The sequence below is a fragment of the Rhinatrema bivittatum genome, chromosome 1 (assembly GCF_901001135.1).
Source record: "Rhinatrema bivittatum chromosome 1, aRhiBiv1.1, whole genome shotgun sequence".
NCBI classification, from domain to species: Eukaryota; Metazoa; Chordata; class Amphibia; order Gymnophiona; family Rhinatrematidae; genus Rhinatrema; species Rhinatrema bivittatum.
Genome location: NC_042615.1, coordinates 389,223,564 through 389,247,222, shown reverse-complemented (window position 1 = coordinate 389,247,222; position 23,659 = coordinate 389,223,564). Strand labels below are relative to the sequence as shown.

The following is a 23,659-nucleotide window of genomic DNA, read 5'->3' as shown; positions in this document are numbered from 1 at the left end:
CTGGATCCCTAAATCCCGAACTTGATTTGAGGGAGTAATTTGAAAATTGCCCAGGTCTAGAGGCAGTGGTTTAACTATTAAAAAGTTTCTACTTAACCAAATTACTTCAGTTTTTTGGGGGTTTAACCCCCGAGAATATTCTAAATATGATTCTGACTAGTAAGTCAAAGCATGTACCTGGATCTCACCTAGTTAGCAGACAAGGCCTCAGAGAGAACAGTGCTTGTTGTTGGGAGACCCCAATGAACTCCTGCGCCTTGGTGAAGGTGCTTTCCTCAAAGGGGTGGAGATTACCATCGGTGCAGTGGTACCCAATGTCGATTCCCTAACAGGAATCAGGATTGGGAGCTGTTCCACTGGGGACCATCAGGGATTTCAGTATCAGCAGGGACACTGATGACAGAGCACCGATGCTCTGCATCTTATGATTGAAGGCCACCTGGAATTTCCTATCCAGCTCCTCCTAAAAAATTGCCAATGCCAATACAGCTTTGGAGACAGAAGAAGCCATGTCTTCATGAGATACCTGAGGTGTATCCATGGCTGACACTGGACCCTCAGAGACTGACGCGATTCCAGGGACTGCATGGAAGATGAGCTCTCCTCACCCCAGGAACACTTCGGAGGATTCAAAGTTGCCAACAGAATGTGCCCATTATCAGCATCCCACATTGGCAAAGACTAATGCCAATGCTTCTTGGCCTTCACCTGCGATGCTGGACCTAAAGAGGCTAACCCCTTTGCTCTCGTTGGGAGGGAGGAAATAGACAACAGTCTGTCCCTTCAGTTCTGTCTGGCTATCAATGTCAAGGGGATTGATGCCCTCCTGATTCTGATGCATCACCAGTGGTCAATGCAGCTCCTGGGTCCCTCAATGTCAAAGCTTCTGATGCCAATACTAATGAGCTGAATTAATGAATCCTGCATTACTTTTCCATGAGGTCAAGCCGAGGACACACCCAAATGTCATGGTTGGCCCCAAGCCACAGGACATATCTATCATGGGGGTACATGATAGACATGAACTTTTTGCACAGGGGGCACCTGTCGAAGCTGCTGTCCTTCTTCTCATTCAGGGGCAATGGATAAAAAATTAATGCAGTGAAATCCAGCAGCTCAATGCTGAAAAAAATGATGCTGCCTTGATGTGCCGATGACAGTCCACCATGTAGCTACCAAAAAAGAAAAAACAAACCCAAAAAAAGAAAACCATGTGGCCCCATGAAGATCAATTCCTGTATTTTTAGAAAGCAGACTGTTCTCTAATAGCAGGCGAGACAAAGAACCGCAACTAGAAAAGATGAGACAAAGGGCCCCCACCTGGACACATGGTAACATATATAGCATGCGGTACATACCCAGTAGGACATACTTTGAAATCAGATTTCCATACTAGTTTCCATCCGATGATATCACCCAATGTGTGACGACTGTCATCCTGCTTGCCCTCGGAGAAAAATCACTCCATATCAGATGCTTTCTGAAAAAGATGTGAAATTCTAATTATGAACCGTACATCATACTGAAGAAACTACAGTGGGCAAGTTCAGAATTTCAAGTATTTATTTTGGTAAAGCAATGAAAACACCTTCGTATTAGCTTAAATGATGAGTATATTACCTTACTAGTAAGGATTTTATCTTTTACTCACTTAGGAATAACAACTAGAGTGACTCTGTGCTGTTAATATAGTTGCAAATATTGTTTTTTTACTGTGCTTCACTCTTTAGCTTTAATACTGTTCATTTTCTATGGTAAAAAGAAAAATATTTTTCCTGTACCTATCATATTATTATAATCTTTGCTTGACATGAAGAGAGTGCACCTTTCTTTTACAAATGTTTTGGTATGATGCATCAGATGTGTATTCTTGCTTAACACCAGCCCTGGAGCTCCAAGGTGCTGCTTAGCTCATCTTAGCACATCTTGTGACCTAATTATGGAGATGCTTATTATTTTCATCATTACTATTATTACTTATCATTTATAATATATAGTGCTACTGGATAGAGCTTGAAAACATTCTCTCTACTAGGCTCTGGGCAATGTTTCATTCACTCTGGCATAAGGAATCTATTTCCGGCACACTTAGTAGGACAGCAACAGGAAGATTGATAGAGAAAGAACTCTTTCTAGCTGTTATCTGCACTCATAAGACTCATATGAAAACTATCCATTTTTTCATGTAAGAACACACATGAACTGATACAGTTCATGATATAAAACAACCATGCAGCACAGAGGTTGCAGAAATTGTCTATCTTTATCAATAATATTGCAAAATACATTGCCAGACTTAACCAGAAAGCTACCTTGGACAGCTCTAACTAGAAGTAACATAAAATAGTAATTACAGTATATTCAAATTAATGGACACAAACAGTATTTGCCTGGCTGGAAAATAAATTTATCAAGTAAGTGGGTCCTGATCTAGTTTATCTTAAAGAGGATGCTACTGTTACTGGGAGCACCCACATGTGTTGCAGCAGTAGATTAGTGACAGCAGCATATTCAGCCACCTTTTTCAATATGCACACCACTTTACAGGAAATATGGAACAGGCCATCATTGCTGACTGTTCTGCTGCTGCTGACATAAAATTGATGTCCCCAATATCATCAGGAAGCCCACTTTAAAAGAAAGAACTTTGCCAAAGATTCAGAATAGGAAGATTCCCTTTAACAACAGAATCTTAAATCATCTGGAATTTTAAACATGTCAGTGGCCTACAGAGAACTCTCTATGGAGATACACAGCATAGCTAATTATATAATGACATGAATTTGCATAGCTGAAATAATTTAATTACCTTTTTAAAATAGGGATACATGGTTAATGGGATTAAATCAACCATCAAGCATAAAGTATTCTTTTTTTCATATCTGAAAGGCAAACTATTTTCAGCTGTACAGCAAACCCATGTCCTGTGCACCATTATAGAATAAGGGAGGGGGGACAAAGTGTAAGCTTTACCTGTATTAGCAAAATACTCCAAGCAAATGAAAACCCACTGAGCTGGCTCTAGTTTTGGCTCATCTCGCTGTACTTATCCATCTGATCCTCCTGTCTCCACCCCTCTCATGTTGCTGGACTGACATTTTCCTACTCTCTATCCATCTTTGTCTATCCTCATGCTCGATATTACATAACGCTAATCTCTGCCTTTACAATGCCATTCCTTTCAGAAACATTGCCATTCCATACCCCTAATTTCACCTGACAGCATCCAGCTCTTTAGTCCTCATTCATCCTTCAAAGACAAAGTCTTGCAACTGGCATTACACAACCTCCAGGTTCAGAGACAACAGCTCTACCATTGGACAGTACACAGAAGGATCTCCTGCTGCCTAGGCCAGATGAAATTCCAATTATCTTTCTTCATCTGTAATTTTATCTTTCCCCAATACAGGGGATTTGTTTCGATACTATACCACCTAACCAGCTTATTTTATCTCATATCTAAACTTTTTAGAACACTCATAGGCTGGACCCAGTGTGAAGTAAATGCTAACATAGCTATTCCCAGAAATGCAGTTGAATATCAGGAAGCAGCTAATTTTAAGAGTTAATAATTAAGCAAAATTATGATTTAATAGAGGGTGTTGCTACTTGCCACATTTCTTCTGAAACACAGCACACTAAACAGAGCATGCAGTTGTGCTATAAAATGTAATTTCCTTGCGGTAGGAGCCTGGGAGTCAAATGCAACCGTTTGCTTTGTGTCACTTTCCATGCCTACTGGGACACTGATGCTTCAGCATTTTTAATAGCTCACACTGATATCTATTGATTTATTTAACATTTACCAGAACTTATCGTCCGCCTTATTACCAGTAAGCTGTTCAAGGTGAATCACCAGATTCCCACAAGTGTTAAAAGCACATGGCAGCTAGCTTTAGCGTGATGATAAAAATATTACCTTGGTTGTGCTCAGTTTCCGCAGCAAGAATTTCCCAGTTCCCATTCATTTAAAAATGTCATTCATGCTCCTACTGAAGATTATTTTGGTGAGTACAGCAATTATGGGATTTGTTGTTCGGTGCATTTTGCTTTTTTTTCTTCAGAGACATGCCATGGAAATGTTGAGCAGCTATTCCCTGATAAGGACTAGCAAAGCTGTTTCTTTTTCTCTCTATGGGATACAGGAGAGCAGTTATTATCAGCCCACTCCTCAGCTGTTTGCCTGTTATTCTCTATTATAAAGGTGAATGAAGTGAAGCTGAAGAGTGCCTGACACTAGCTTGCAACTCACTAAGGGGTTTTTTTTTCCTATTATGGATTTCTACATGTTATTTCCTGTAAAAGAAAGTGCCTCTCATCTGGGGTTCCTCTGATGGGCCCACTGTTTGTAATTTGTAAGGTCATGCAGGAGACTTGAAGATTCGATTGCCAGCTCAGGCTTGGGCTTAATTACCACCCAGCCCCTAGGAAGAGGGACAATCAAGTACTGCTGCTTATATGGTGGCACAATGACCATGGCTGGTGGTAGCAGGAATCGGCAATTCCAGCCCTCCAGAGCTGCAAGCGGGTCTGCTTTTCATGATAACCCAAATAACTGGATTTCTGGATCAAACATTTGCAAGCATATTTAATGGATATTCACAGTGCGGAGAGGGAAGCCTGACTTTGCTGCCCGGGGTCCTCAACTTGAGGGTGTATTTGGGAACAGGAGGTCAGCCCTCAAAGACTAATATAAAAGCGTAACTATAATCTCATGGAGGAGTACTTTTGTGTTCTGGTGGGTTTAATATTTGCACACTATGCAGCTGATTAACATTTTCATCTTATTAGTCTTTCTTAACTTTATGGTGATGTTAACATGGACTAATGCATAAGTGCATTAGGGTTAATGCAGCATTATTACAGTTTAAACATGCACTAATGCATGCTAATGCATTATTCTTAACATACTTTAGTACATTGGCCCCTTAGTGCAGAACCATTTAGCACATTTACAAACATGCATGCACGCACACACACAAACAAATTGCAAGGGAAACAGAAAAATCAGACCATCGTATGGGACTAGACAATGTTTAAACTCCAATAAAACATGCAATATAACATCTTGTTGCTTTATCTATTTTTTAGAATTTCAGACACTGCAATTTTTGGGAGAGGGTTGAGTTAGATTCTTAATAAAATGAACATAAACCAAAAAAAGAAGATCACTAGATTTGCCTTACTGGATCAGACCAAAGGTCCATCAAGTTCAGTATCCTGTTTCTAACAGTGGCCAACCCAGGCCACAAGATCCCAAAACGTTAATAAGATTCCATGCTGCTTATCCCAGGGATAAGCAGTAAATTTCCCCAAGTCCCCATGGTTTATGGACTTTCTTCCAGGAGCTTGTCTAAACCATCAAACCTCTCCAGATGCTACAAAATGCAGCAGCTAGAATACTCACTACCACACGCAGAACAGACCATATTACCCCTATCCTAAAAGACCTCCACTGGCTCCAAATTCCATTCAGAATCCGCTACAAGAGCCTCACTATCTTACATAAGACAATACATAACCGCGATGTACACTGGCTCAACGACTCCCTACATTACCACACACCCATCAGACCTACCAGATCCGCCTATAACGGTACATTACACACACCCTCAAAACCCACCTGTCTTACTGCCACAAAAGAGAGAGCGCTAACCATAGCAGGTCCCACTAACTGGAATTCCATGCCTCCGGAACTGCGGCTGGAGCCTTGCTCTCAAATTTAAAAAAAAAAAAAAATGTAAGATCTGGATCTTTAAACAGGCCTTTCCATAATTTCCCCCCTCCCAGCTACCTTGCACAACCCCTCTGCTCCCTGATTCAAAATTGTGTATATTAATAAATGTATATTCTTATCAAGTTTTCCAGGTTAATCTGACCTAATTCCTCACCCACTTGTTCATTATCTAGATTTGTTCCGTTCCTCTTCTACTTAATGTTATGGCCGCCGGCCGCAGACCAAATGCTTACCTGCGGCGCCGGGCTGTCTCGGAGGCTCCTGCTGGAGCAGGCAGCCTCCCTCGGCGTTCTCCCCGTGGCCTTGGCCGCCGCTGAAGACCGGCCGCATGGCCCTTCTTGGCCGGGAAGACGCCTCCTCCTCCGGGTATGTTAAGAGCCGCGCGTGCTGCTGAAGATTTTATTTAAAGGGGCCACAACAGGACGTTGTCGTGGCTCCTTCCTGAAACTCCTCCCTCAGCTCTAGTATTTAAGGCAAGGTCTGCTCCTCAGACCTTGCCTTGGTATTGAGGCTCCTTGTTGTTTGGATCCTGAGTCCATGCTCCTTGTTCCAGCTACTGGTTTTCTTCCTGCTCTTCGTCCTGCTCCTGCTCCCCTCCTTTGTTGGACTGATTCTTGGCATCTGACTTTGGACTGGCTTCCGTTCTTCTCTTGGCTTTACCCTGGACCAGCTTCGGACCCTTCTTCTGGCCTGCTCCTGGACTGGCTTCGGATCACTCTCCTGACTTGCTCCTGGACCAGCTCTCGACCCCTCTCCTGGATTCGACCATTGGACCTGCTCCTGACCATTCTTCAGCTTCAACTCCGGGACTGACTACGACCTGCTGGAGGCGCCATCTGTCTGGAATCCACGACCTGCAGGAGGCGCCTGCATCCAGACCTATCTTCAGTGAGTCTCCGAAGTCCCAGCGGCCCGGGTCCCTACGGGCTCCTCCTGGGGGGACCACGAACTTCCAGGGCGAAGTCTTCGTTCAGCTGCTGATTCACCAGGCCTTGCCCTCCAACGGTAGGGACCTAAGAGGGTTGAATCTCTCTTTGGTTACACTACCCTACCTCGGAACAGGGGTCCACCTTCTGATTTGTAACACTTAATCTAATATTTATCACTGTAAAGTTACCAAGTTTTTTGTACTGTGTTTCCTAAAATGTTCCATGTAAACCAATGTGATGTCCTTCGAATGTCGGTATAAAAAAGTGTGAAATAATAATAATAAATAATAATAAACCTTTTTTAAACCCAGCCATATCCACAGCTTTCATCACATTCTTCGGCAACAAATTCCAGAGCTTAATTATGCATTGAGTTAAAAATATTTTCTCCTATTTGTCTTAAATGTATCATCTAGTAACTTCATTGCATGTCCCCTAGTCTTTGTATTTTTTTGAAAGAGTAAACAACCAATTTGCGTTTACCCCTTCCATTCTACTCATTATTTTATAGACTTCTCATATCTCACAGCTCACAGTGAAAATAAATAGGGTAATTTTCAAAGAATAGAAATGCATGTACATTGCTATTTTAAAAGACACTACAGCTGCTATCTTATACACTAACTAGCGGTACCCGGCCACACGTTGCAATGGCAGAGTCAGGTTCTTTACCCTCCCTCCCCCTTCCCCTTGCTCATTTACCTCAGTCACACATCGTCCTCCCCCTTGGTCACTCACCACCCCCCCCTTCCCTCCCCTGTCCCCACTCCAACTCTCTCCCCTCACACTCACCTCTCCCTTCATTCTCCCTCCCCTGACACTCACCTCCCTCCCCTCACTGTCACCTCCCCACACCTACTGCCTACCCTTCAGATCAGAAAACCTTTGTCTTTCTATTTCTGTGGGAATCCCCCACCCCCCAAAAAAAACCACAATCCCAACCCTTTAAATCAAATAACCCCCTACCCTCCTGCCCCCTCCCAAGACCTGGGAAATTAAAATTGTTGGTGCTACATGTGGTCTGTCCCTGTGCACCTGTGCGCATTATGTAGCCAAATAGGGGAGTGCCTAACCAAATTTGCACTTCCAAATTTGTTTTGTGGTCTGGGGAGGGCTATTTTGGTGCGTTTCCGAGATCGTGCAAGTTTAGTGTATGTCTTTGTGTGTGAACCTCCCCCTTCCCCCAAAAAACAACCCTATGAGAAAAGTTCTCTTAAACTGACCCCCACAAGACTTGCCAAAAGTCCAGCAGGGGTCTGGGAGCGACCTTCTGCACTCGGGCCGATTTGCCAATATTCAAAATGGCGCCGGCGCTACCTTTGCCCTCACTATGTCGACATAGTGAGGGCAAAATGGCACCGGCGCTACCTTTGCCCTCACTATGTCGACATAGTGAGGGCAAAGGTAGCGCCGGCGCCATTTTGAATATTGGAAAATCAGCCCGAGTGCAGAAGGTCGCTCCCGGACCCCCGCTGGACATTTGGCAAGTCTTGTGGGGGTCAGGAGGCCCCCCCAAGCTGGCCAAAAGTCCCTGGGGGTCCAGCAGGGGTCCGGGAGCGATCTCCTGCACTCGTGACGTCGGGTCACAGGAACCAAAATGGCGCCGGCGCTACCTTTGCCCTGTCATATGATAAGGGCAAAGGGCCACCGGACGCCATTTCTCTTAACGCAGCCGTGGCCAGAGAGCGGAAGATCGCGCCGGGACACCCCCCCCCCTGGACCCCAGGTAATTTAAAACATTTGGGGGGGGTTCGGGAGGGTGGAGGATTTATTTTAAAGGGTCGGGGTGGGTTTTAGGGTTGTTTTGGTGTGCCGGTTTTCCCGCCCTCCCCCTCCCCCCTCCCCCGATAAAATGATTTTTTAACCTAAAAAACTAAGACGATCAGATTCCCCCCCCCCCCCCGCCTCAGCCAAAATCGATCGTTAAGACGATCGATCACACGATTCACATCCCTAATATGGATATGAAAATCAGGCCCAAAATGTAATCTTTACCCCCTTCTTCACTTATCTAGCACAAATGATCCAAAAACACCTGAACAATGGAAAACTATGGGTCGGATTTTAAAAGGGTTACGCGCGCCAGGCCTATTTTAAAAAGGTCCGGCAACGCGCATAAAACCCAGAGATGCGTGTAAGTCCTGGGGCTTTACAAAAGGGGTGATGTGGGGGCGGGGTGGCTTCCAACAGAGTGGCCATTGCTGCTGTGTCGGAGGATCGCGTGCTGGCAGGCGCAAAAGGTAAAATAAAAATTTTGTGGGGGGTTAGGGGGAAGGGTGGGAAGGTAAGGTTAGGGGGGAGGGAATGGGGGAAGGCAGCGCGGCTTGGCACGCGCAAGATGCACAATTGTGCACCCTGTTGCACACGCCGAACCCGATTTTATAACATGCGTGTGCCTGGCGCACACGTTATAAAATCGGGCGTACATATGCACATGTAGGCCGTGCGCACTTCTTTTAAAATCTACCCCTATGTTTTTAAAGAACAAAATCCACAGCTATACAAAAAGAAAACTGGAAGTTTCTTAAATTCATTACAGCAGATGAGCATACAGACACCCTTTCTCCACTGTATTGCAACATCTGGTTCTGTTACTGAAACACATTACTTTCTCATTGCCTCCAATCCTCTACCAGTTCTCAAGATAGAATAATATATCCAATATAAGAAAAAGCTGAGCTCTACAGATTATCAGATTCTAAATGAGGAACAATCATGGCCTGATAACACTTCTTTCCACAGAGTAGGGGTAGATGGTGCTCGATCAGTTGATTGCTTTCACTCAACTGTTTTCTATCTGCAGATGACATGTTTTACTTTTAAACAATCCCTGCTTTTTATAACTTACAATTTTGCTGTAAAACAGTTTGCTAAATTAGAACTAAAAACCCTGCTGACTTGGCCCTAAATCTGATGGAATAACTGACTAATTTCCCAGTGAATTAGTTTCCAGGAGAAAGAGACTAATTTCCCAACATTTTTCTGGGAACTGAATATTTCTTTTCTGGAATGGCTTTCCCTCCACACTGCTCTCTCCTTCCCCACTTACAACCTGGCAAATCAAGATGGCATGTGCCAACTGCTTGAATTTTTCTTCATCTATCTCTTAACATTTTTCCTCTGGCTTCAGGTTCCTGCTTCTGAGTTTCTGCTGGCTTTTTTTATTTGGTTTGGCCTGGGTCGGCTTTCTCCATTCCTGTTGGTAACCTCAACCTGCCCCATCCCCAGCTCCATTCACTGACATTTATGACAGGGGAATCTGAAACTGAGGTACCATGGCCCTTCATTACTGCCAAATTATCCAATTAGGCCCCTCCCTTTCTTCTCCCTCTATAACACAGCCATCAGGGTGACAGCCCCCAGTAGGTATCCAACAGACTGTGGCTCCCTTCAGAAGTTGGAATGCATGTGTAGGGACTTCCATGGTTTCTTACATACTTCATTTGCATGTCCCAGCTCATATGGGAAGAGTCTTCATTAGACTATAAGATAGCAGTTCTATGGGAAGTAGCAGCAGTCTTGGCAGCAGCAATTTGGGTCAGAAGTGTTTGAAAGAAGAAGTGTAGGCATTGGCCTCCTCTTTGGAGGATGTTTTTCCTATAGCCGGAAGGCCACTTGTCGTTCCATAGACACACAGTGGGCCTAAAATTTGGAAGCAGGAAAGTTTCCCTTTTTCACCAAATGGAAGAAAGCTCAACCCTCTGCCAATCTTTTTGTGATTAGGAATACATAATAGTGTACCTGGAAATCCGTTGCATTTTATGAGTAATCCACCACAACTGTTGGAAGGTTCCAGTCCCATGAAAGGAGAGGAGGGCCATCTTAAGAAGTTGTAAAGATTATAGGTATCAGAGAACCTTTAATATTAACAGAGAACCCACATTGATTCTTGGGAATATCTTGGAGGTAAGAGAGACCAAAAGGAACATTCACTACTGATTGTTTCTGTGTATTTTTGTTGGACCATATTCCTTGAGTTGATTTTTTACTTGCTTCAGTAAAACTTATTTATTGGAACACCTATTTTTCTGAATGACTGGGACACTGATCATTGTGAGCCTAAAAGTAAATGTATCCCCCTCATCTGGAAGAACCACTAAGACTATAGCGAGTTATCTTGGCCTTACCAGGTCCTGAAGATGCATCCCTTGTTCAAGAGTAAATAGTGGAAAAAGGGTTACATATGCATCCTGGATCCTGTCATTGCTGTACAATGACTGGCGACTCCCTTCCTGAAAGACCTGTGACATATATTATATTTTTTTTTCTCTTTCTTTGCAAAAGTGGTAACTAGAAAGAAGCATTACAATGATATGTTCAAGTGGTTGCCTAATTTGTTCTTTGCTCTCTGGTTTGTTATTTTGTGTTTAATTCAGCTGACAAAACAAAGTAACGGTAGATTACTAGGACCAAATATCCTCCCCCCCTCCCTCAGTCTTTCCAGTTTTATTGTTTGCTGGTTCTTTACCACTTTGAATAGTAGTGATGTGCATTCGTTTTGAACGAATGCGCAATCCGCAACTTATAGGTCCCTATTCATTGCATTTGTGGGGTTCCGAAACATATGGCAAACCTCCACGAATGCAACGTATCACTAACGAATAAACCCCCCACCCTCCTGACCCCCCCCCCCCCAAGACTTGCTAAAAGTCCCTGGTGGTCCAGTGGGGGTCCTGAAGTGATCTCTTTCACTCGGGCCGTCGGCTGCCAGTATTCAAAATGGCGCCGATAGCCTTTGCCCTTACTATGTCACAGGGGCTACCGGTGCCATTGGTCGGCCCCTGTCACATGGTAGGAGCACAAGATGGCACCGGCCCTCATCCCAGACTTGCTTCGTTTACTCCTCTGCCTGGAAGTCTTCACTACCAACTATATCAGCTACATCAGTGAGTTACCATCATTCTCTCTGAGCTTTCCCTGGAACCAGGTACTCGCTCCTCAAGGGCCTATACTTTCCAGCTCATGGGCTTCATTTGGACATTGTGTGAGTGTTACCATCTGCATACCCTGCCTACTCACTATATCTCAGTCTCTCTTCAGCTCAGCCTCCAGGGATCGCTGTTCCAGTATCTGAGGGACTACAACCCAGCCGGGCTTACCAGCTCACTACTGCCATCTCTGGTGGTTCAGTATACTGTCTAATAAAGAACTAGTGGTGTGTTTGTCTCCTAACTCTGAGCCTGACCGGTGGTCCCTCTTGGGATCATTCCCTGGGGGCGTGGTCATCTGCCACTGGTCCAAGGATCCACCCTCAACTCTCATATATAACTACAAATCCCGAACGGATTGCTAACTACTATCTGATTGCTCCTCCCATCAAGCATCAGATTCAGAACAGATTGCTAACTTCCTAGCAAATCCAGAACATAATCATAGCCACTACATGCAAGTTTTAGAAGTCTAATACAATGCTATCACCAATATTAGGGTTGTAACCGTACTCACTCCAGACAGTTAATTTCAGCCTTCTTGGAAGCTTAATGCAATTCTTAGGATTGTAACTATGGCCACCCTATGCAGGTTACTCCAGTCTTCTTAGAAGACTAATGCAGCCATACTGCCACTCTCTACACAACAGCTTGTTGTCTAAAATGAGGAAACACTCTACTTAGATCATTTCTTCTACCTGTTACCCATTACCTGTGCTCAGTGCCTGCCCAAACATTTAAATTCTGTCATAGTCTTGGATGCTACTAACTCTGCTGGTAGTCTATTTCAGGCATCTAGCACCCTCTCAGTAAAACAAGTTTATATTAAACATGAAAATGGAATGTTACTGACAGTCACTCAACATCCGGAGTCAACATCAGTTAATGGCACAAGTCCATTTCTTCCATGATTCCAAATACCAATGACATTTTCAAATAACTTATCCTCATGTTTGCCCTGGGATATCTAACTACTGTACTGGCAACAAGTACCTTATCATAGAGCCCAAAAATAAAGGGACAATAATTTGCTTGGTTGAATCATGATTCCTTGAAATGCACCATCATTGAGAACTGTACTTTTGGTGAACTCTTGTCAGACTTGGTGCTGACCTAGAACATGAATGATAATTTTGTAAACTGTTGTGATCTTTTGATAGAACGACGGTATATAAAATTATATCATCCGAAAGCGCGCCTTCTTAATCACTGGCCCTTTGCTCTAGAATGCAATGCCAGATCACTTAAGGCAGATAACATCACACAAAGACTTCAAAAAAAACCTAAAGACATTTGTTATTGGGGGCCTTTAGTTCACTTTCCATCACTCGATAGGCGCTACTCGATTCTACTTTTCATCCACCCTCTCTTTGAGCTTTGTCTCCCTAGCTCATGTCATATTCCCTCTCTTATTTTCTTTATTTTATTCACAATCAGCTAAATTTTAAATCCCATGCGTGGGGGGAAAAAGGGGGTTATGTGTGCGGCTGGGCCTTGAGTGCGCTGCACGCATTTTAGAAGAGGCCCAGCCTCACGAGTAATCCCCGTTACGCACACAAGAGCCAGGCCTCTATCAAGGAGTGGTCCCGAGAGCGGGGAGGGGCAATCCAGGGGCGGGGCGGGGTGGAGCTGGAGGCCGCAGGTACAGCAGCCATTTGCCGCTGTGCTGGGGGATTGCTCGACAAAATTTGCTAGACAAAATTTGAAATTTATGTTGGAGGTTTTCTGGCCCAATTCTGTGAATAAGTGATTCAGGGAATCATGATTGATAGAAAATGAAAATTATGCTTTTTTATTCTGTAGATGCAGGATTTCTATATCTAGAGAATGTGTATTTCTATACTTCTAAAGCCAATACTGGGGTTGTGGTGGTGGTGGGGAGAATGGAGAGAGTGCTGAGGTCAGGGGGAAAGAGAAAGTCTAATTTCCTTACCCTTTGCCCTCGAGGAGCAGGGATCACTTTGGGAGTGGGCCACCATCAATGATTTTAGCATTGGGTGCCATGGCCCGAAGAGAGAGAAGGCTGCACAGGGCCATAGCAGACCCCATCCCACTGCAGCACAAAGAGCTCACAGGGTAATTTAACAAAAAAAATGTGTTCACAGCAATTCAGTCCTTAGAGGGAACATCGAAGGTGGTACCTTTTGTATTTGAAGAATGTAATATTTATCTATTTATTTGGCATATTTAGAAACCGCCTATAGTAATAAAGTCATGCTAGGTGGGGTACAGAATTAATATAGAACAATATAAACATCATATATCAATTTAAAACATCAAAAAATACAAATACAACCATCACTGATATAGCTTACACTCTGCATAACATTACACTATCAAGACCCAAACTATCCAAGCTTCTTTTAATAGACATGCCTTCAGCTGGTTTCTGAAAACATTTGTATCCTGCACCAATCTAAATTCGTCTGGCAAATTATTCCAAAGCTTAGCTCCTATACAAGATATGGCATTGATCCTCATCTCCTGCAATCAAGTAACACATTACTTGATTAGCTTTTGGAACTAGAACACCCTTCAGGTCAGAAAAGAATGAGCAAAAGATGACATAGAAAATAAATGTTAACAAATAAAAAGAAAAACAAAAAAAATATATAAAGGCGACACTTTTTTATTGGACTAACTTAATGCATTTCTCAACTGTTGGGAGCTAATACTTTTCCTCGGGTCAGAACAGAATGAGCATAGGAAGAAAATTTTAAACAATCCAGCAGGGTAAGACTTTTGAAGTTAAAATGATCAGACATTTATTTATTTAGTTAGTTAGTGGACTTAGATAACACTTATCAATTACTGATAAGAACTGACAAGAAAGGACTCAAAGACTTTGGTTTCTTATCTCATTTATGAGCCATAAAATTACATTGTCGCCTTCTGATCACCTTATCAGTGCAATGCCTTTTATGATTCACTTATTTTTCTGCTATGTCATTTTTTGCTTATCTATTCTGAACTGAAGAAGAACTTATTTGTTCCCAAAAGCTAATGAAGAAATGTATAAATACAGCCAAGCCGCATGGTACAACCACATATGCTCTGATCCAAGACACAGGGATGAACCTCTCAGAGATCAGACTGAATCTTTCAAGAAGCAGCTGCAGGGAGGGGAGCTGGAATAGATAGTCAATAGGACCAGGTTCAAAGAAAGAGACTGAAGATAATGAAGCAGAGAGCAGTAGAGGAGAACCTGCTTTGCATCACTGTGGGGCCAAATTGCAGCTAAAACCCAAGGAAGTATTACTGAAAAATATGCTGAAGTTGTAGGTAACCCAAAAATGCAACGTGAGTTTCAATGCCAGAGCAGTCATGGAGATGATGGGAAAAATTTACAGGCAACAACTGAAGAAATAAAACAAATAGCTTTTATCTGGATGCTGTGAGTTTGTGCATGTCTGGCTCTGCCTTTCTTTATGTGTGTGTGTATAAGTATGTGTTTATATATATATATTTATTTATTTATAACTTTTATATACCGAGGTTCAATTAACAGAATTAATTATCACTTCGGTTTACATTACAACCAGCAAACAACAAATGACAGAGTCTTGTCTTACATTGAACAAGGTAGAGAAACATGGATAAAACAAAATTTGGGGGAAAGTAGAGCCAGAGTCTTGACTTACTTTGAACAGGGTGGAGAAAACTTGTCTAACCATCATTTGAGTGAGAGCAAAGAATAACCGTGGTGAGATGAACTAGAAGAGTGAAAAAACCGGTAGGGCGGGGTAGGTTAAAAAGGGGGGAAGAAAAATAGCGGTTTTGTTACAAAAAGATAGGAAACTTAAGGGAAAGGCTTATATATATATATATATATCTATATATATATATAAATATATAAAATGTATTTATTTATTTATTTTATGTATATGACTGCACACACTTGCAGCTGGTAGTGTGGAGGAGTCACTGGAGCCTACTATCATAACACAGGCATGTCAGCCAATTTCTCTCTCTTTTTTTGACTCAGCAGTTTCTTCCTGCTCCATATTTCCCAGCTCACTTGGAACTAGGCCCGGAATCTGTGCCATGAGCCTTCATTCACAAGCACCCAGAGATATTTCCTCCCTTTTATATTTCCTCCCCTCTGCCCACCAACATACCTAGTCTGGTCATTACAATATCCCTGGGCTAGAGGCCAGGAACCATGCATCATGGCCCCTTTTGGAACACTGCAATCATGGGCCCTGAATCTGGCCACTAGGTTCACCCTTAACAATAATCATAACTCTTTCCCCCTCCCCCGGGAGCTGTGACCGCTTCCTCTGCAGCATCCCCTGCCAATCCAGGGAGTGGAAAATCTGAATTTGTGATTGAACCAGAGACTTTCCACGTGGCAGTGCGCACCATTACCACTGAGCCATCGGGCCAGCCCTGCGTCAGTTAATTTCCAAAGCCTCTACAATGCTGCTCCCTTGGGATGGGTCCATGTTCATTTGTGCCCCATCTCTCCAGGGGACTTTCGGTGCTTCCTTAACTCTTCTTTTGGCCTTATGAGGCCTCTCCATGGAGTATCACACAACAATTTTGTTAATGTAGGTATGCCTTGAGCCTGAAAATGTTGGAAAACACTGGTTTAATGGACTTTTTTATATGTGAATAGATGAAGCCAGTGCTGGAGGTAACTACATATATCAGTCGGTTTCCTGTATACAGATGTTTGTAGATGTCCACTGTTGATAAAAACTGTGGTATCCAAAAAAATAACTTTCTGTATAGTTCATTTTGAATTTGATTGAAGGATGAAATGGATTTAAAAAGTTGTGAAATTGTTTTAGAGTTTCTTCTCCTTCAGTCCAAGTCATAAAAATGTCTCCAATATACTGATAATATTTAAAGGATCTAATCTGATATTTATTTTAAAAAAAAAGTCTCTTCCAGGTCTTCCATGGAAATCTTGGCATTCTGTGGTGCCATTCTGGTACCCGGACCATTGCCCATGATCTGTAGATAGATGTCATTATCTACACTGAAGTAGTTGAGGGTCAGGATTTATTTGTAGTAGTTTCCAGTGTGGTGGTCTAGTGTAGTGGTGGTCACACGCAATTATGCCATTTGCATGGGAAATGTTGCTGTATAGTGATTCACCTCCACTGTGACCAGGTGAGTATGAGGTGGTATCTGCTTGATGTTTTTCTAACTTGTTCAGACATTCTGTGATGTCTTGTATGAAACGTGTATGTGCTGTGCACTAAAATGTAGTTACTTGTAGGTGGAGACCATGAACAAAAACCTTGTATTTGTTAAACTACACAAATTCTACCATCAAGGATAAAACTAGCCCCTCTTCCCTTCCTTTGTCCTTTCCTCCCTGTATAATTATGTGAGCAGATCAGATGTAAGCAGCCCAAAATAACTTTCCTTCACAAAAGTCTGGTTCATGAAATATTCAGTTTCTTAAATTTCACACCACATTGTTGGGAGTTTGTAAGAGTCAGCCAGGCAAGGGCTGACTTTAATCTCAAGCCAATCTGAAATGCAGCAGGCTGCCAACAGTCCTGACTCAGCTAATGCTCACACTACACTAAAAACATCAAAAGATTACACTTTGTCTTTTGGCAAATTAATACAAGCGAGTTTAAAATCTCTAAGCCTTTAATGTAAATGGGTGTGAGAAAGAATTACAGAACAAAGCCTAACTGTTGTAACAGCAAACCCCGAGGGTCTAGGGATGTGATTTCCAACCATAGCAGCGGAAAGCAAACCACACTGCACAATCTCCTAATTAGTTGATTTGTGTATGCAGCATAATTGTGTGCAGAGGATATCTTTTTAGCTTTTAAATTTTGTGCTTTCATGGAGACCATGTATAACTTATAGGGGGAAGGAGTGGCCACAAGACAGACAAAAGGTGCTAACTGATCATGTTACGTTGATGAGCGATTCCACATGGTTTTTAGTTTCAGGTACTAAAAAGCTGCATGTAGATGTAAGTTAGTGGTCTGTCTTGTACAAGTTGCTTTTTATGGTCAAAGCATGTTTCAGCATTGAACAAGAAAATCAGTACTGTCAACCCAAACCCATACAACAGCAGGTCAATTTTCAGCCAAGGCAGCTAAATTTTGGCTGCTGGATTCAGGAAAATTTTCTGCCAAAATTCTAGGTGCCTAAATTCAGTTGAAAATTCATGATCTAAATCTCACAGGCTGAAATTGATCACCTAAATCTTGCATTCTCTCATGCCTTCCCCACCTGACGCCACAATCTCTCTCAAGCCACCATCAAATGAGCCCCAAACCCCTTCAAGCCCTGTTTGCCAGTCTCCTTTCTCCCACTGATATAATAAAGAATATCCAGCAGCTTACCTCCCTACGCTAAGAAGTTCCCGTTGCTAGGTGACATTCAGCGTAACTGAAGAGCGCCAGGAGGTCATGTCCCTCCAGCTGCATGTTATAATCTGGTATGGTTGTGGACCCTGGATTGTAGTGAGAGCTGACTCCACCCAGGGAGGAGCCCTGTGGGGACTCACTATGATAGGCGTGGCCTCAGCTGAGAGACACAGATGCAAGAGACTTTATTATACTGAAAACGTGGGTATTACCCACAGCGTGGAGAGAAGACACAGTCCAGAGTAGTAATGCTGCTTGATGATGATATCCCTGGTAGTGGCCCGCAAAGCGGGCTATGCCAGGGGACTCCTCTCGTGATGACACACCTCTCAGAGTAGATCTGGTAGTGGCCCGGAGTGCGGGGTATGCCGAGGATCGCGAGTCGAAGTTCAGAGAGGTGCAGGAGGTCAGCAGAGCAATGTAGATGATGGTATGTAGTGTAGAAAGGTAGCTGAGAAGAGCACGGTAATGGCTCAAAGCACAGGGTACACCGGCAGTTCCGTCAGCAGGATCGTAGAAGCGAGAAGCACTCACAAGGCTGAGCAAGCAGGATCCCAAATGAGGAAGAATAGATTCTCCAGGCAGGAAGGCCCTCCGAGGAGTGGATAGCCAGAATGTAACAAGGCCCCCGAGGAGTGGGTACCTAAGGTGTTCTAAGTCCAGGGGTTCAGGAACCAGTTCAGACTAGTGAAGCGAAGCATCTCCAAAGGAGTGAAATAGCAGGAAGGAAGTCCTTGCTAACTCGTAGGAAGCATAGGCTGGATGGTATAAATACACGCAGTGGGTAATGTCATGCGGAGGGGACGCCCCCGAGGTTCCAGCCATGACGCGAATAAGAAAGGACCTGGTGCGCGCACGCACCCGCGTGCCCTAAGTAATCCCTGATTCAAGATGGCGAACGGGATCACCCACGCTGTCCCGGGGATGCCAGGGAAGGCGGCGTTTGCAGGCTGACGCCGCCATGGCCTTGAGAATTGCTGGTGCAGGGAAAAGAGAGGTGAGCAGCAAAGGTCACAGCCTTCTACGACCGACAAGCACAGCACTGCAGAAGTAGGAAGACCCTATGGAATCATATGCAGGGGAGGTAGGTGGGTAAACAGCCAGAAATTCTTTATTATATTGGGTGGTGGGAGAGAGGGTATCAGGGTTCCAGTGATCAGGGGTTGAGGGGATTGTGGCTCCCGAGAGAGCAGGAAGTGTGGATGCTTGCTTAACATACTGGGATTTGGGTGGGAGAGAGGAAGCGCATTGCCACTCTAGGCACAAGAAGAGAACCAAAAGCTATCCTTGCTTTTTACTGCAAGACAGTGCATCTCCTTCAGAATAAGCATAATAAGATCTCTTGTTTTACTTCCAACTAATAATCTTGCTGCAGTATTCTGAAGGAGTTATAGGCACTGTAGAAGTTATTGTGAAAGACCTTGGTAAACAGAGTTCTAATAGTCAATATGACTGTAACTAAAGAATGGATAATATTGGCTAAATCCTTGCTTTCTATAAATAAAGGTCATGATTGACAGATCTGATATAAATATACACATAAAGTCTTAACTACCACTGTGACTTAGGATTTGAATAGCAGTAATAGTTCTAAAAGCACACCCAAAGTAAGAATCATCCCCTCTGGTTCCAGCTCAACCCCTAATACAGAAGAAGACCTGTAAGCAGTCTCCCAAATCTGCTTAAACATAAAGAGGTCAATTTTCAAATGGATCTGATGGGCACACCTGCTAAATTTAGTCATCTAGAGGGCAATATTCAAAACTAAACATTTAAATAAACTTGGAATTAGATGGATAACTTGTGAGTTATCCTTGAAAAGCATCTCCGGAATGGGTATCTCCCCAACATCCTCTTCAATAAACACCAAAGCAAAGATGAAATGTTATGTGGACAAGTGCAAGGTGATGCATATAAGGAAAAATAACCCTTGCTATAGTTACACAATGTTAGGTTCCACATTAGGAGTTACCATCCTGAAAAAGATCTAGGCATCATTGTGGACAATACATTGAATTTGTTAGCTCAGTGTGCTGCAGCAGTCAAAAAAGCAAACAGAATATTGGGAATTATTAGGAAGGGAATGGTGAATAAAATGGAGGATGTCATAATGCTTCTGTATTGCTCCATGACGAGATCACACCTTGCATTCTGTGTACAGTTCTGGTCGCCGCATCTCAAAAAAGATATAGTTGCAATGGAGAAAGTACATAGAAGGGGACCAAAATGATAAAGGGGATGGAATGGCTCCCCTTTGAGGAAAGGCTGAAGAGGTTAGGGCTGTTCAGCTTGGAGAAGAGATGACTGAGGGGGTTAAGATAGAGGTCTATAAAATCATGAAAGGACTTGAAGGTGTAAGTAAATGTGAATTGGCTGTTTACTCTTTCGGATAATAGAAGGACTAGGGGGCACTCCATGAAGTTAGCAAGTAGCTCATTTAAAACAAATTGGAGAAAATTATTTTTCACTCAATACATAATTAAGCTCTGGAATTCATTGCCAGAGAATGTGGTTATAGCAGTTTGTGTAACTGGGTTTAAAAAAAGGTTTGGTTAAGTTCCTGGACCAGAAGTCATAAATTGCTATTAATCAATAAGGATTAGTAGTTTGGGATCTATTCATTTAATGCTTGGGTACTTGCCAGGTACTTGTGACTTGGTTGGCCATTGTTGGACACAGGATACTGGGCTTGATGGACCCTTGTTCTGACCCAATAAGGCATATCTTGAGTTTTTATGTTCTTATGTCCTTATGAACATAAGAACATGCCATACTGGGTCAGACCAAGGGTCCATCAAGCCCAGCATCCTATTTCCAACAGTGGCCAATTCAGGCCATAAGAACCTGGCAAGTACCCAAAAACTAAGTCTATTTCATGCTACTGTTGCTAGTAATAGCAGTGGCTATTTTCTAAGTCAACTTAATTAATAGCAGGTAATGGACTTCTCCTCCAAGAACTTATCCAATCCTTTTTTAAACACAGCTACACTAACTGCACTAACCACATCCTCTGGCAACAAATTCCAGAGTTTAATTGTGCGTTGAGTGAAAAAGAACTTTCTCCGATTAATTTTAAATGTGCCACATGTTAACTTCATGGAGTGCTCCTTAGTCTTTCTATTATCCGAAAGAGTAAATAACTGATTCACATTAACCCGTTCCAGGCCTCTCATGATTTTAAACACCTCTATCATATCCTCCCTCAGTCGTCTCTTCTCCATGCTGAAAAGTCCTAACCTCTTTAGTCTTTCCTCATAGGGGAGCTGTTCCATTCCCTTTATCATTTTGGTCGCCCTTCTCTGTACCTTCTCCATCGCAATTATATCTTTTTTGAGATGCGGCGACCAGAATTGTACACAGTATTCAAGGTGCAGTCTCACCATGGAGTGATACAGAGGCATTAGGACATTTTCTGTTTTATTCACCATTCCCTTTCTAATAATTCCTAACATTCTGTTTGCTTTTTTGACTGCTGCAGCACACTGAACCGATGATTTCAATGTGTTATCCACTATGACGCCTAGATCTCTTTCTTGGGTGGTAGCTCCTAATATGGAACCTAACATTGTATAACTATAGCATGGGTTATTTTTCCCTATATGCATCACCTTGCACTTGTCCACATTAAATTTCATCTGCCATTTCGATGCCCAATTTTCCAGTCTCACAAGGTCTTCCTGCAATTTATCACAATCTGCTTGTGATTTAACTACTCTGAATAATTTTGTGTCCTCTGCAAATTTGATTATCTCACTTGTCGTAGTTCTTTCCAGATCATTTATAAATATATTGAAAAGTAAGGGTCCCAATACAGATCCCTGAGGAACTCCACTCCCTTCCACTGAGAAAATTGTCCATTTAATCCTACTCTCTGTTTCCTGTCTTTTAGCCAGTTTGTAATCCACGAAAGGACATCGCCACCTATCCCATGACTTTTTACTTTTTCTAGAAGCCTCTCATGAGGAACTTTGTCAAACGCCTTCTGAAAATCCAAGTATACTATATCTACCGGTTCACCTTTATCCACATGTTTATTAACTCCTTCAAAAAAGTGAAGCAGATTTGTGAGGCAAGACTTGCCTTGGGTAAAGCCATGCTGACTTAGTTCCATTAAACAATGTCTTTCTATATGTTCTGTGATTTTGATATTTAGAACACTTTCCACTATTTTTCCTGGCACTGGAGTCAGGCTAACCGGTCTGTAGTTTCCCAGATCACCCCTGGAGCCCTTTTTAAATATTGGGGTTACATTAGCCACCCTCCAGTCTTCAGGTACAATGGATGTCCTTATGGACTTTTTCCTCCAAGAACTTGTTTGTCTAAGTCCTTTTTAAACCCAGCTACACTAATTGCTTTCACAATTCCTCCGGCAACAAATTCTACAGTTTAATTAAGCACTGGATGAAAAAATACTTTCTCCAATTTATTTTAAATGTGCTATTAGTTGAATGGAGTGTCCCCTAGTTCTAGTATTGTTTGAAAAGATAAATAACCATTCCGTCTATCCATTCCACCCCACTCTAAACTTGATCACATTTTCTCTCAGCCAATTTCTATCCAGGTTGAAAAACCCTAACCTGTTTATTCTTTCCTCCTAAGGGACCTATTCCATTCCCTTTATCATTTTGGTTGTACTTTATCTAGTCCTGCTATGTCTTGAGATGGGTCACCAGAACTGCACACAGTAATCAAGGTGAAGTTATACCATGGATTGATACAGAAGTATTATGATAGCCTCTGTTTTATTATCCATTCCTTTCCAAATAATACCTAACATTCCATTTGATATTTTAACTGCAGCCACACAGCGAACACAAGGATTTCAAATTATTATCCACAATGATTCCAAGCTCCTTCTCTTAAGTGGTGATGCCTAATATGGAATCCATACAACTTTTTGTGTCCTGTCTATTTTAGGAATGAATTAAAACACTGCCCAACAGTTCCCCCCTCCCCCTCCGCAAGTTCAATATCCTTTAAACCACCCCTTCCCTTCCCTCCCCGTTTCCACATCAATATCATACGATCAGTGGTATCAAATGCTACAGAAAGGTCGAGTAAAGCAGGGTAAGTATCCCCCTCCCTGGTCTGCAAGTATTCAAATGGCATCAATTAGCAACAGTAAGACTGATTCTGTCCCTTGACCTTTACAAAATCCTGATTAGGATAGGTGAAAGCAATTTGTTTCTGCAAGGAAATGTGGTAATTGGTGGTACACCACCTTTTCTATAACTTCCCCAAGAAGAGGAGGTTTCTTAATATTTATTTTCAATGGAGGATCAAGTCAAGGTGTATTCAGGTACAGTAGATATTTCCCTGTTGCCAGAAAGCTTACAATCTAAGAGGGCCATTTACTAAGCCATGGTAATTTTGCCCTGAGCAGAAAAAGGGGTTTCCAAAGCTGAGGTACTTCCAAAGCTGGTAAAATTTAATTGGGAAAAATATCACAGGGTAAAGGTCCCAAAACACGTACAATGGCAGCCTCTTCACCCAGGGAGTCAAGAGGCTACAATCGCCTCACCAATGTGAATAACAACCCCTCCCGGAGTCTTTTGAGATCCCCATTCCCCCTTTCACCTCTAGAGGTGGCCCTCGTGTTCAAATCCCCTCTCAAAAATCAATGTAATGTGGAAATGCCCTGCCCTCTACCCAATACCATCTTTTAAAAAATTCCTCCCCCCACCGGAAGTTGAATCCAACTACTCCCATGGTGACCCCTCC

The 23,659-nt window shown here is 42.7% G+C and overlaps 1 protein-coding gene across 1 annotated transcript in view; it reads right to left on the bottom strand.

Annotated features, from left to right (window-relative positions):
- Positions 1–23,659, bottom strand: part of CSGALNACT1 (chondroitin sulfate N-acetylgalactosaminyltransferase 1) — a 331,308-nt gene that overhangs the window by 194,051 nt on the left and 113,598 nt on the right. Inside the window, 1 exon segment of the mRNA XM_029601670.1 lies at positions 1,359–1,480. The gene's annotated coding sequence lies outside the window, so the exon portion shown is untranslated.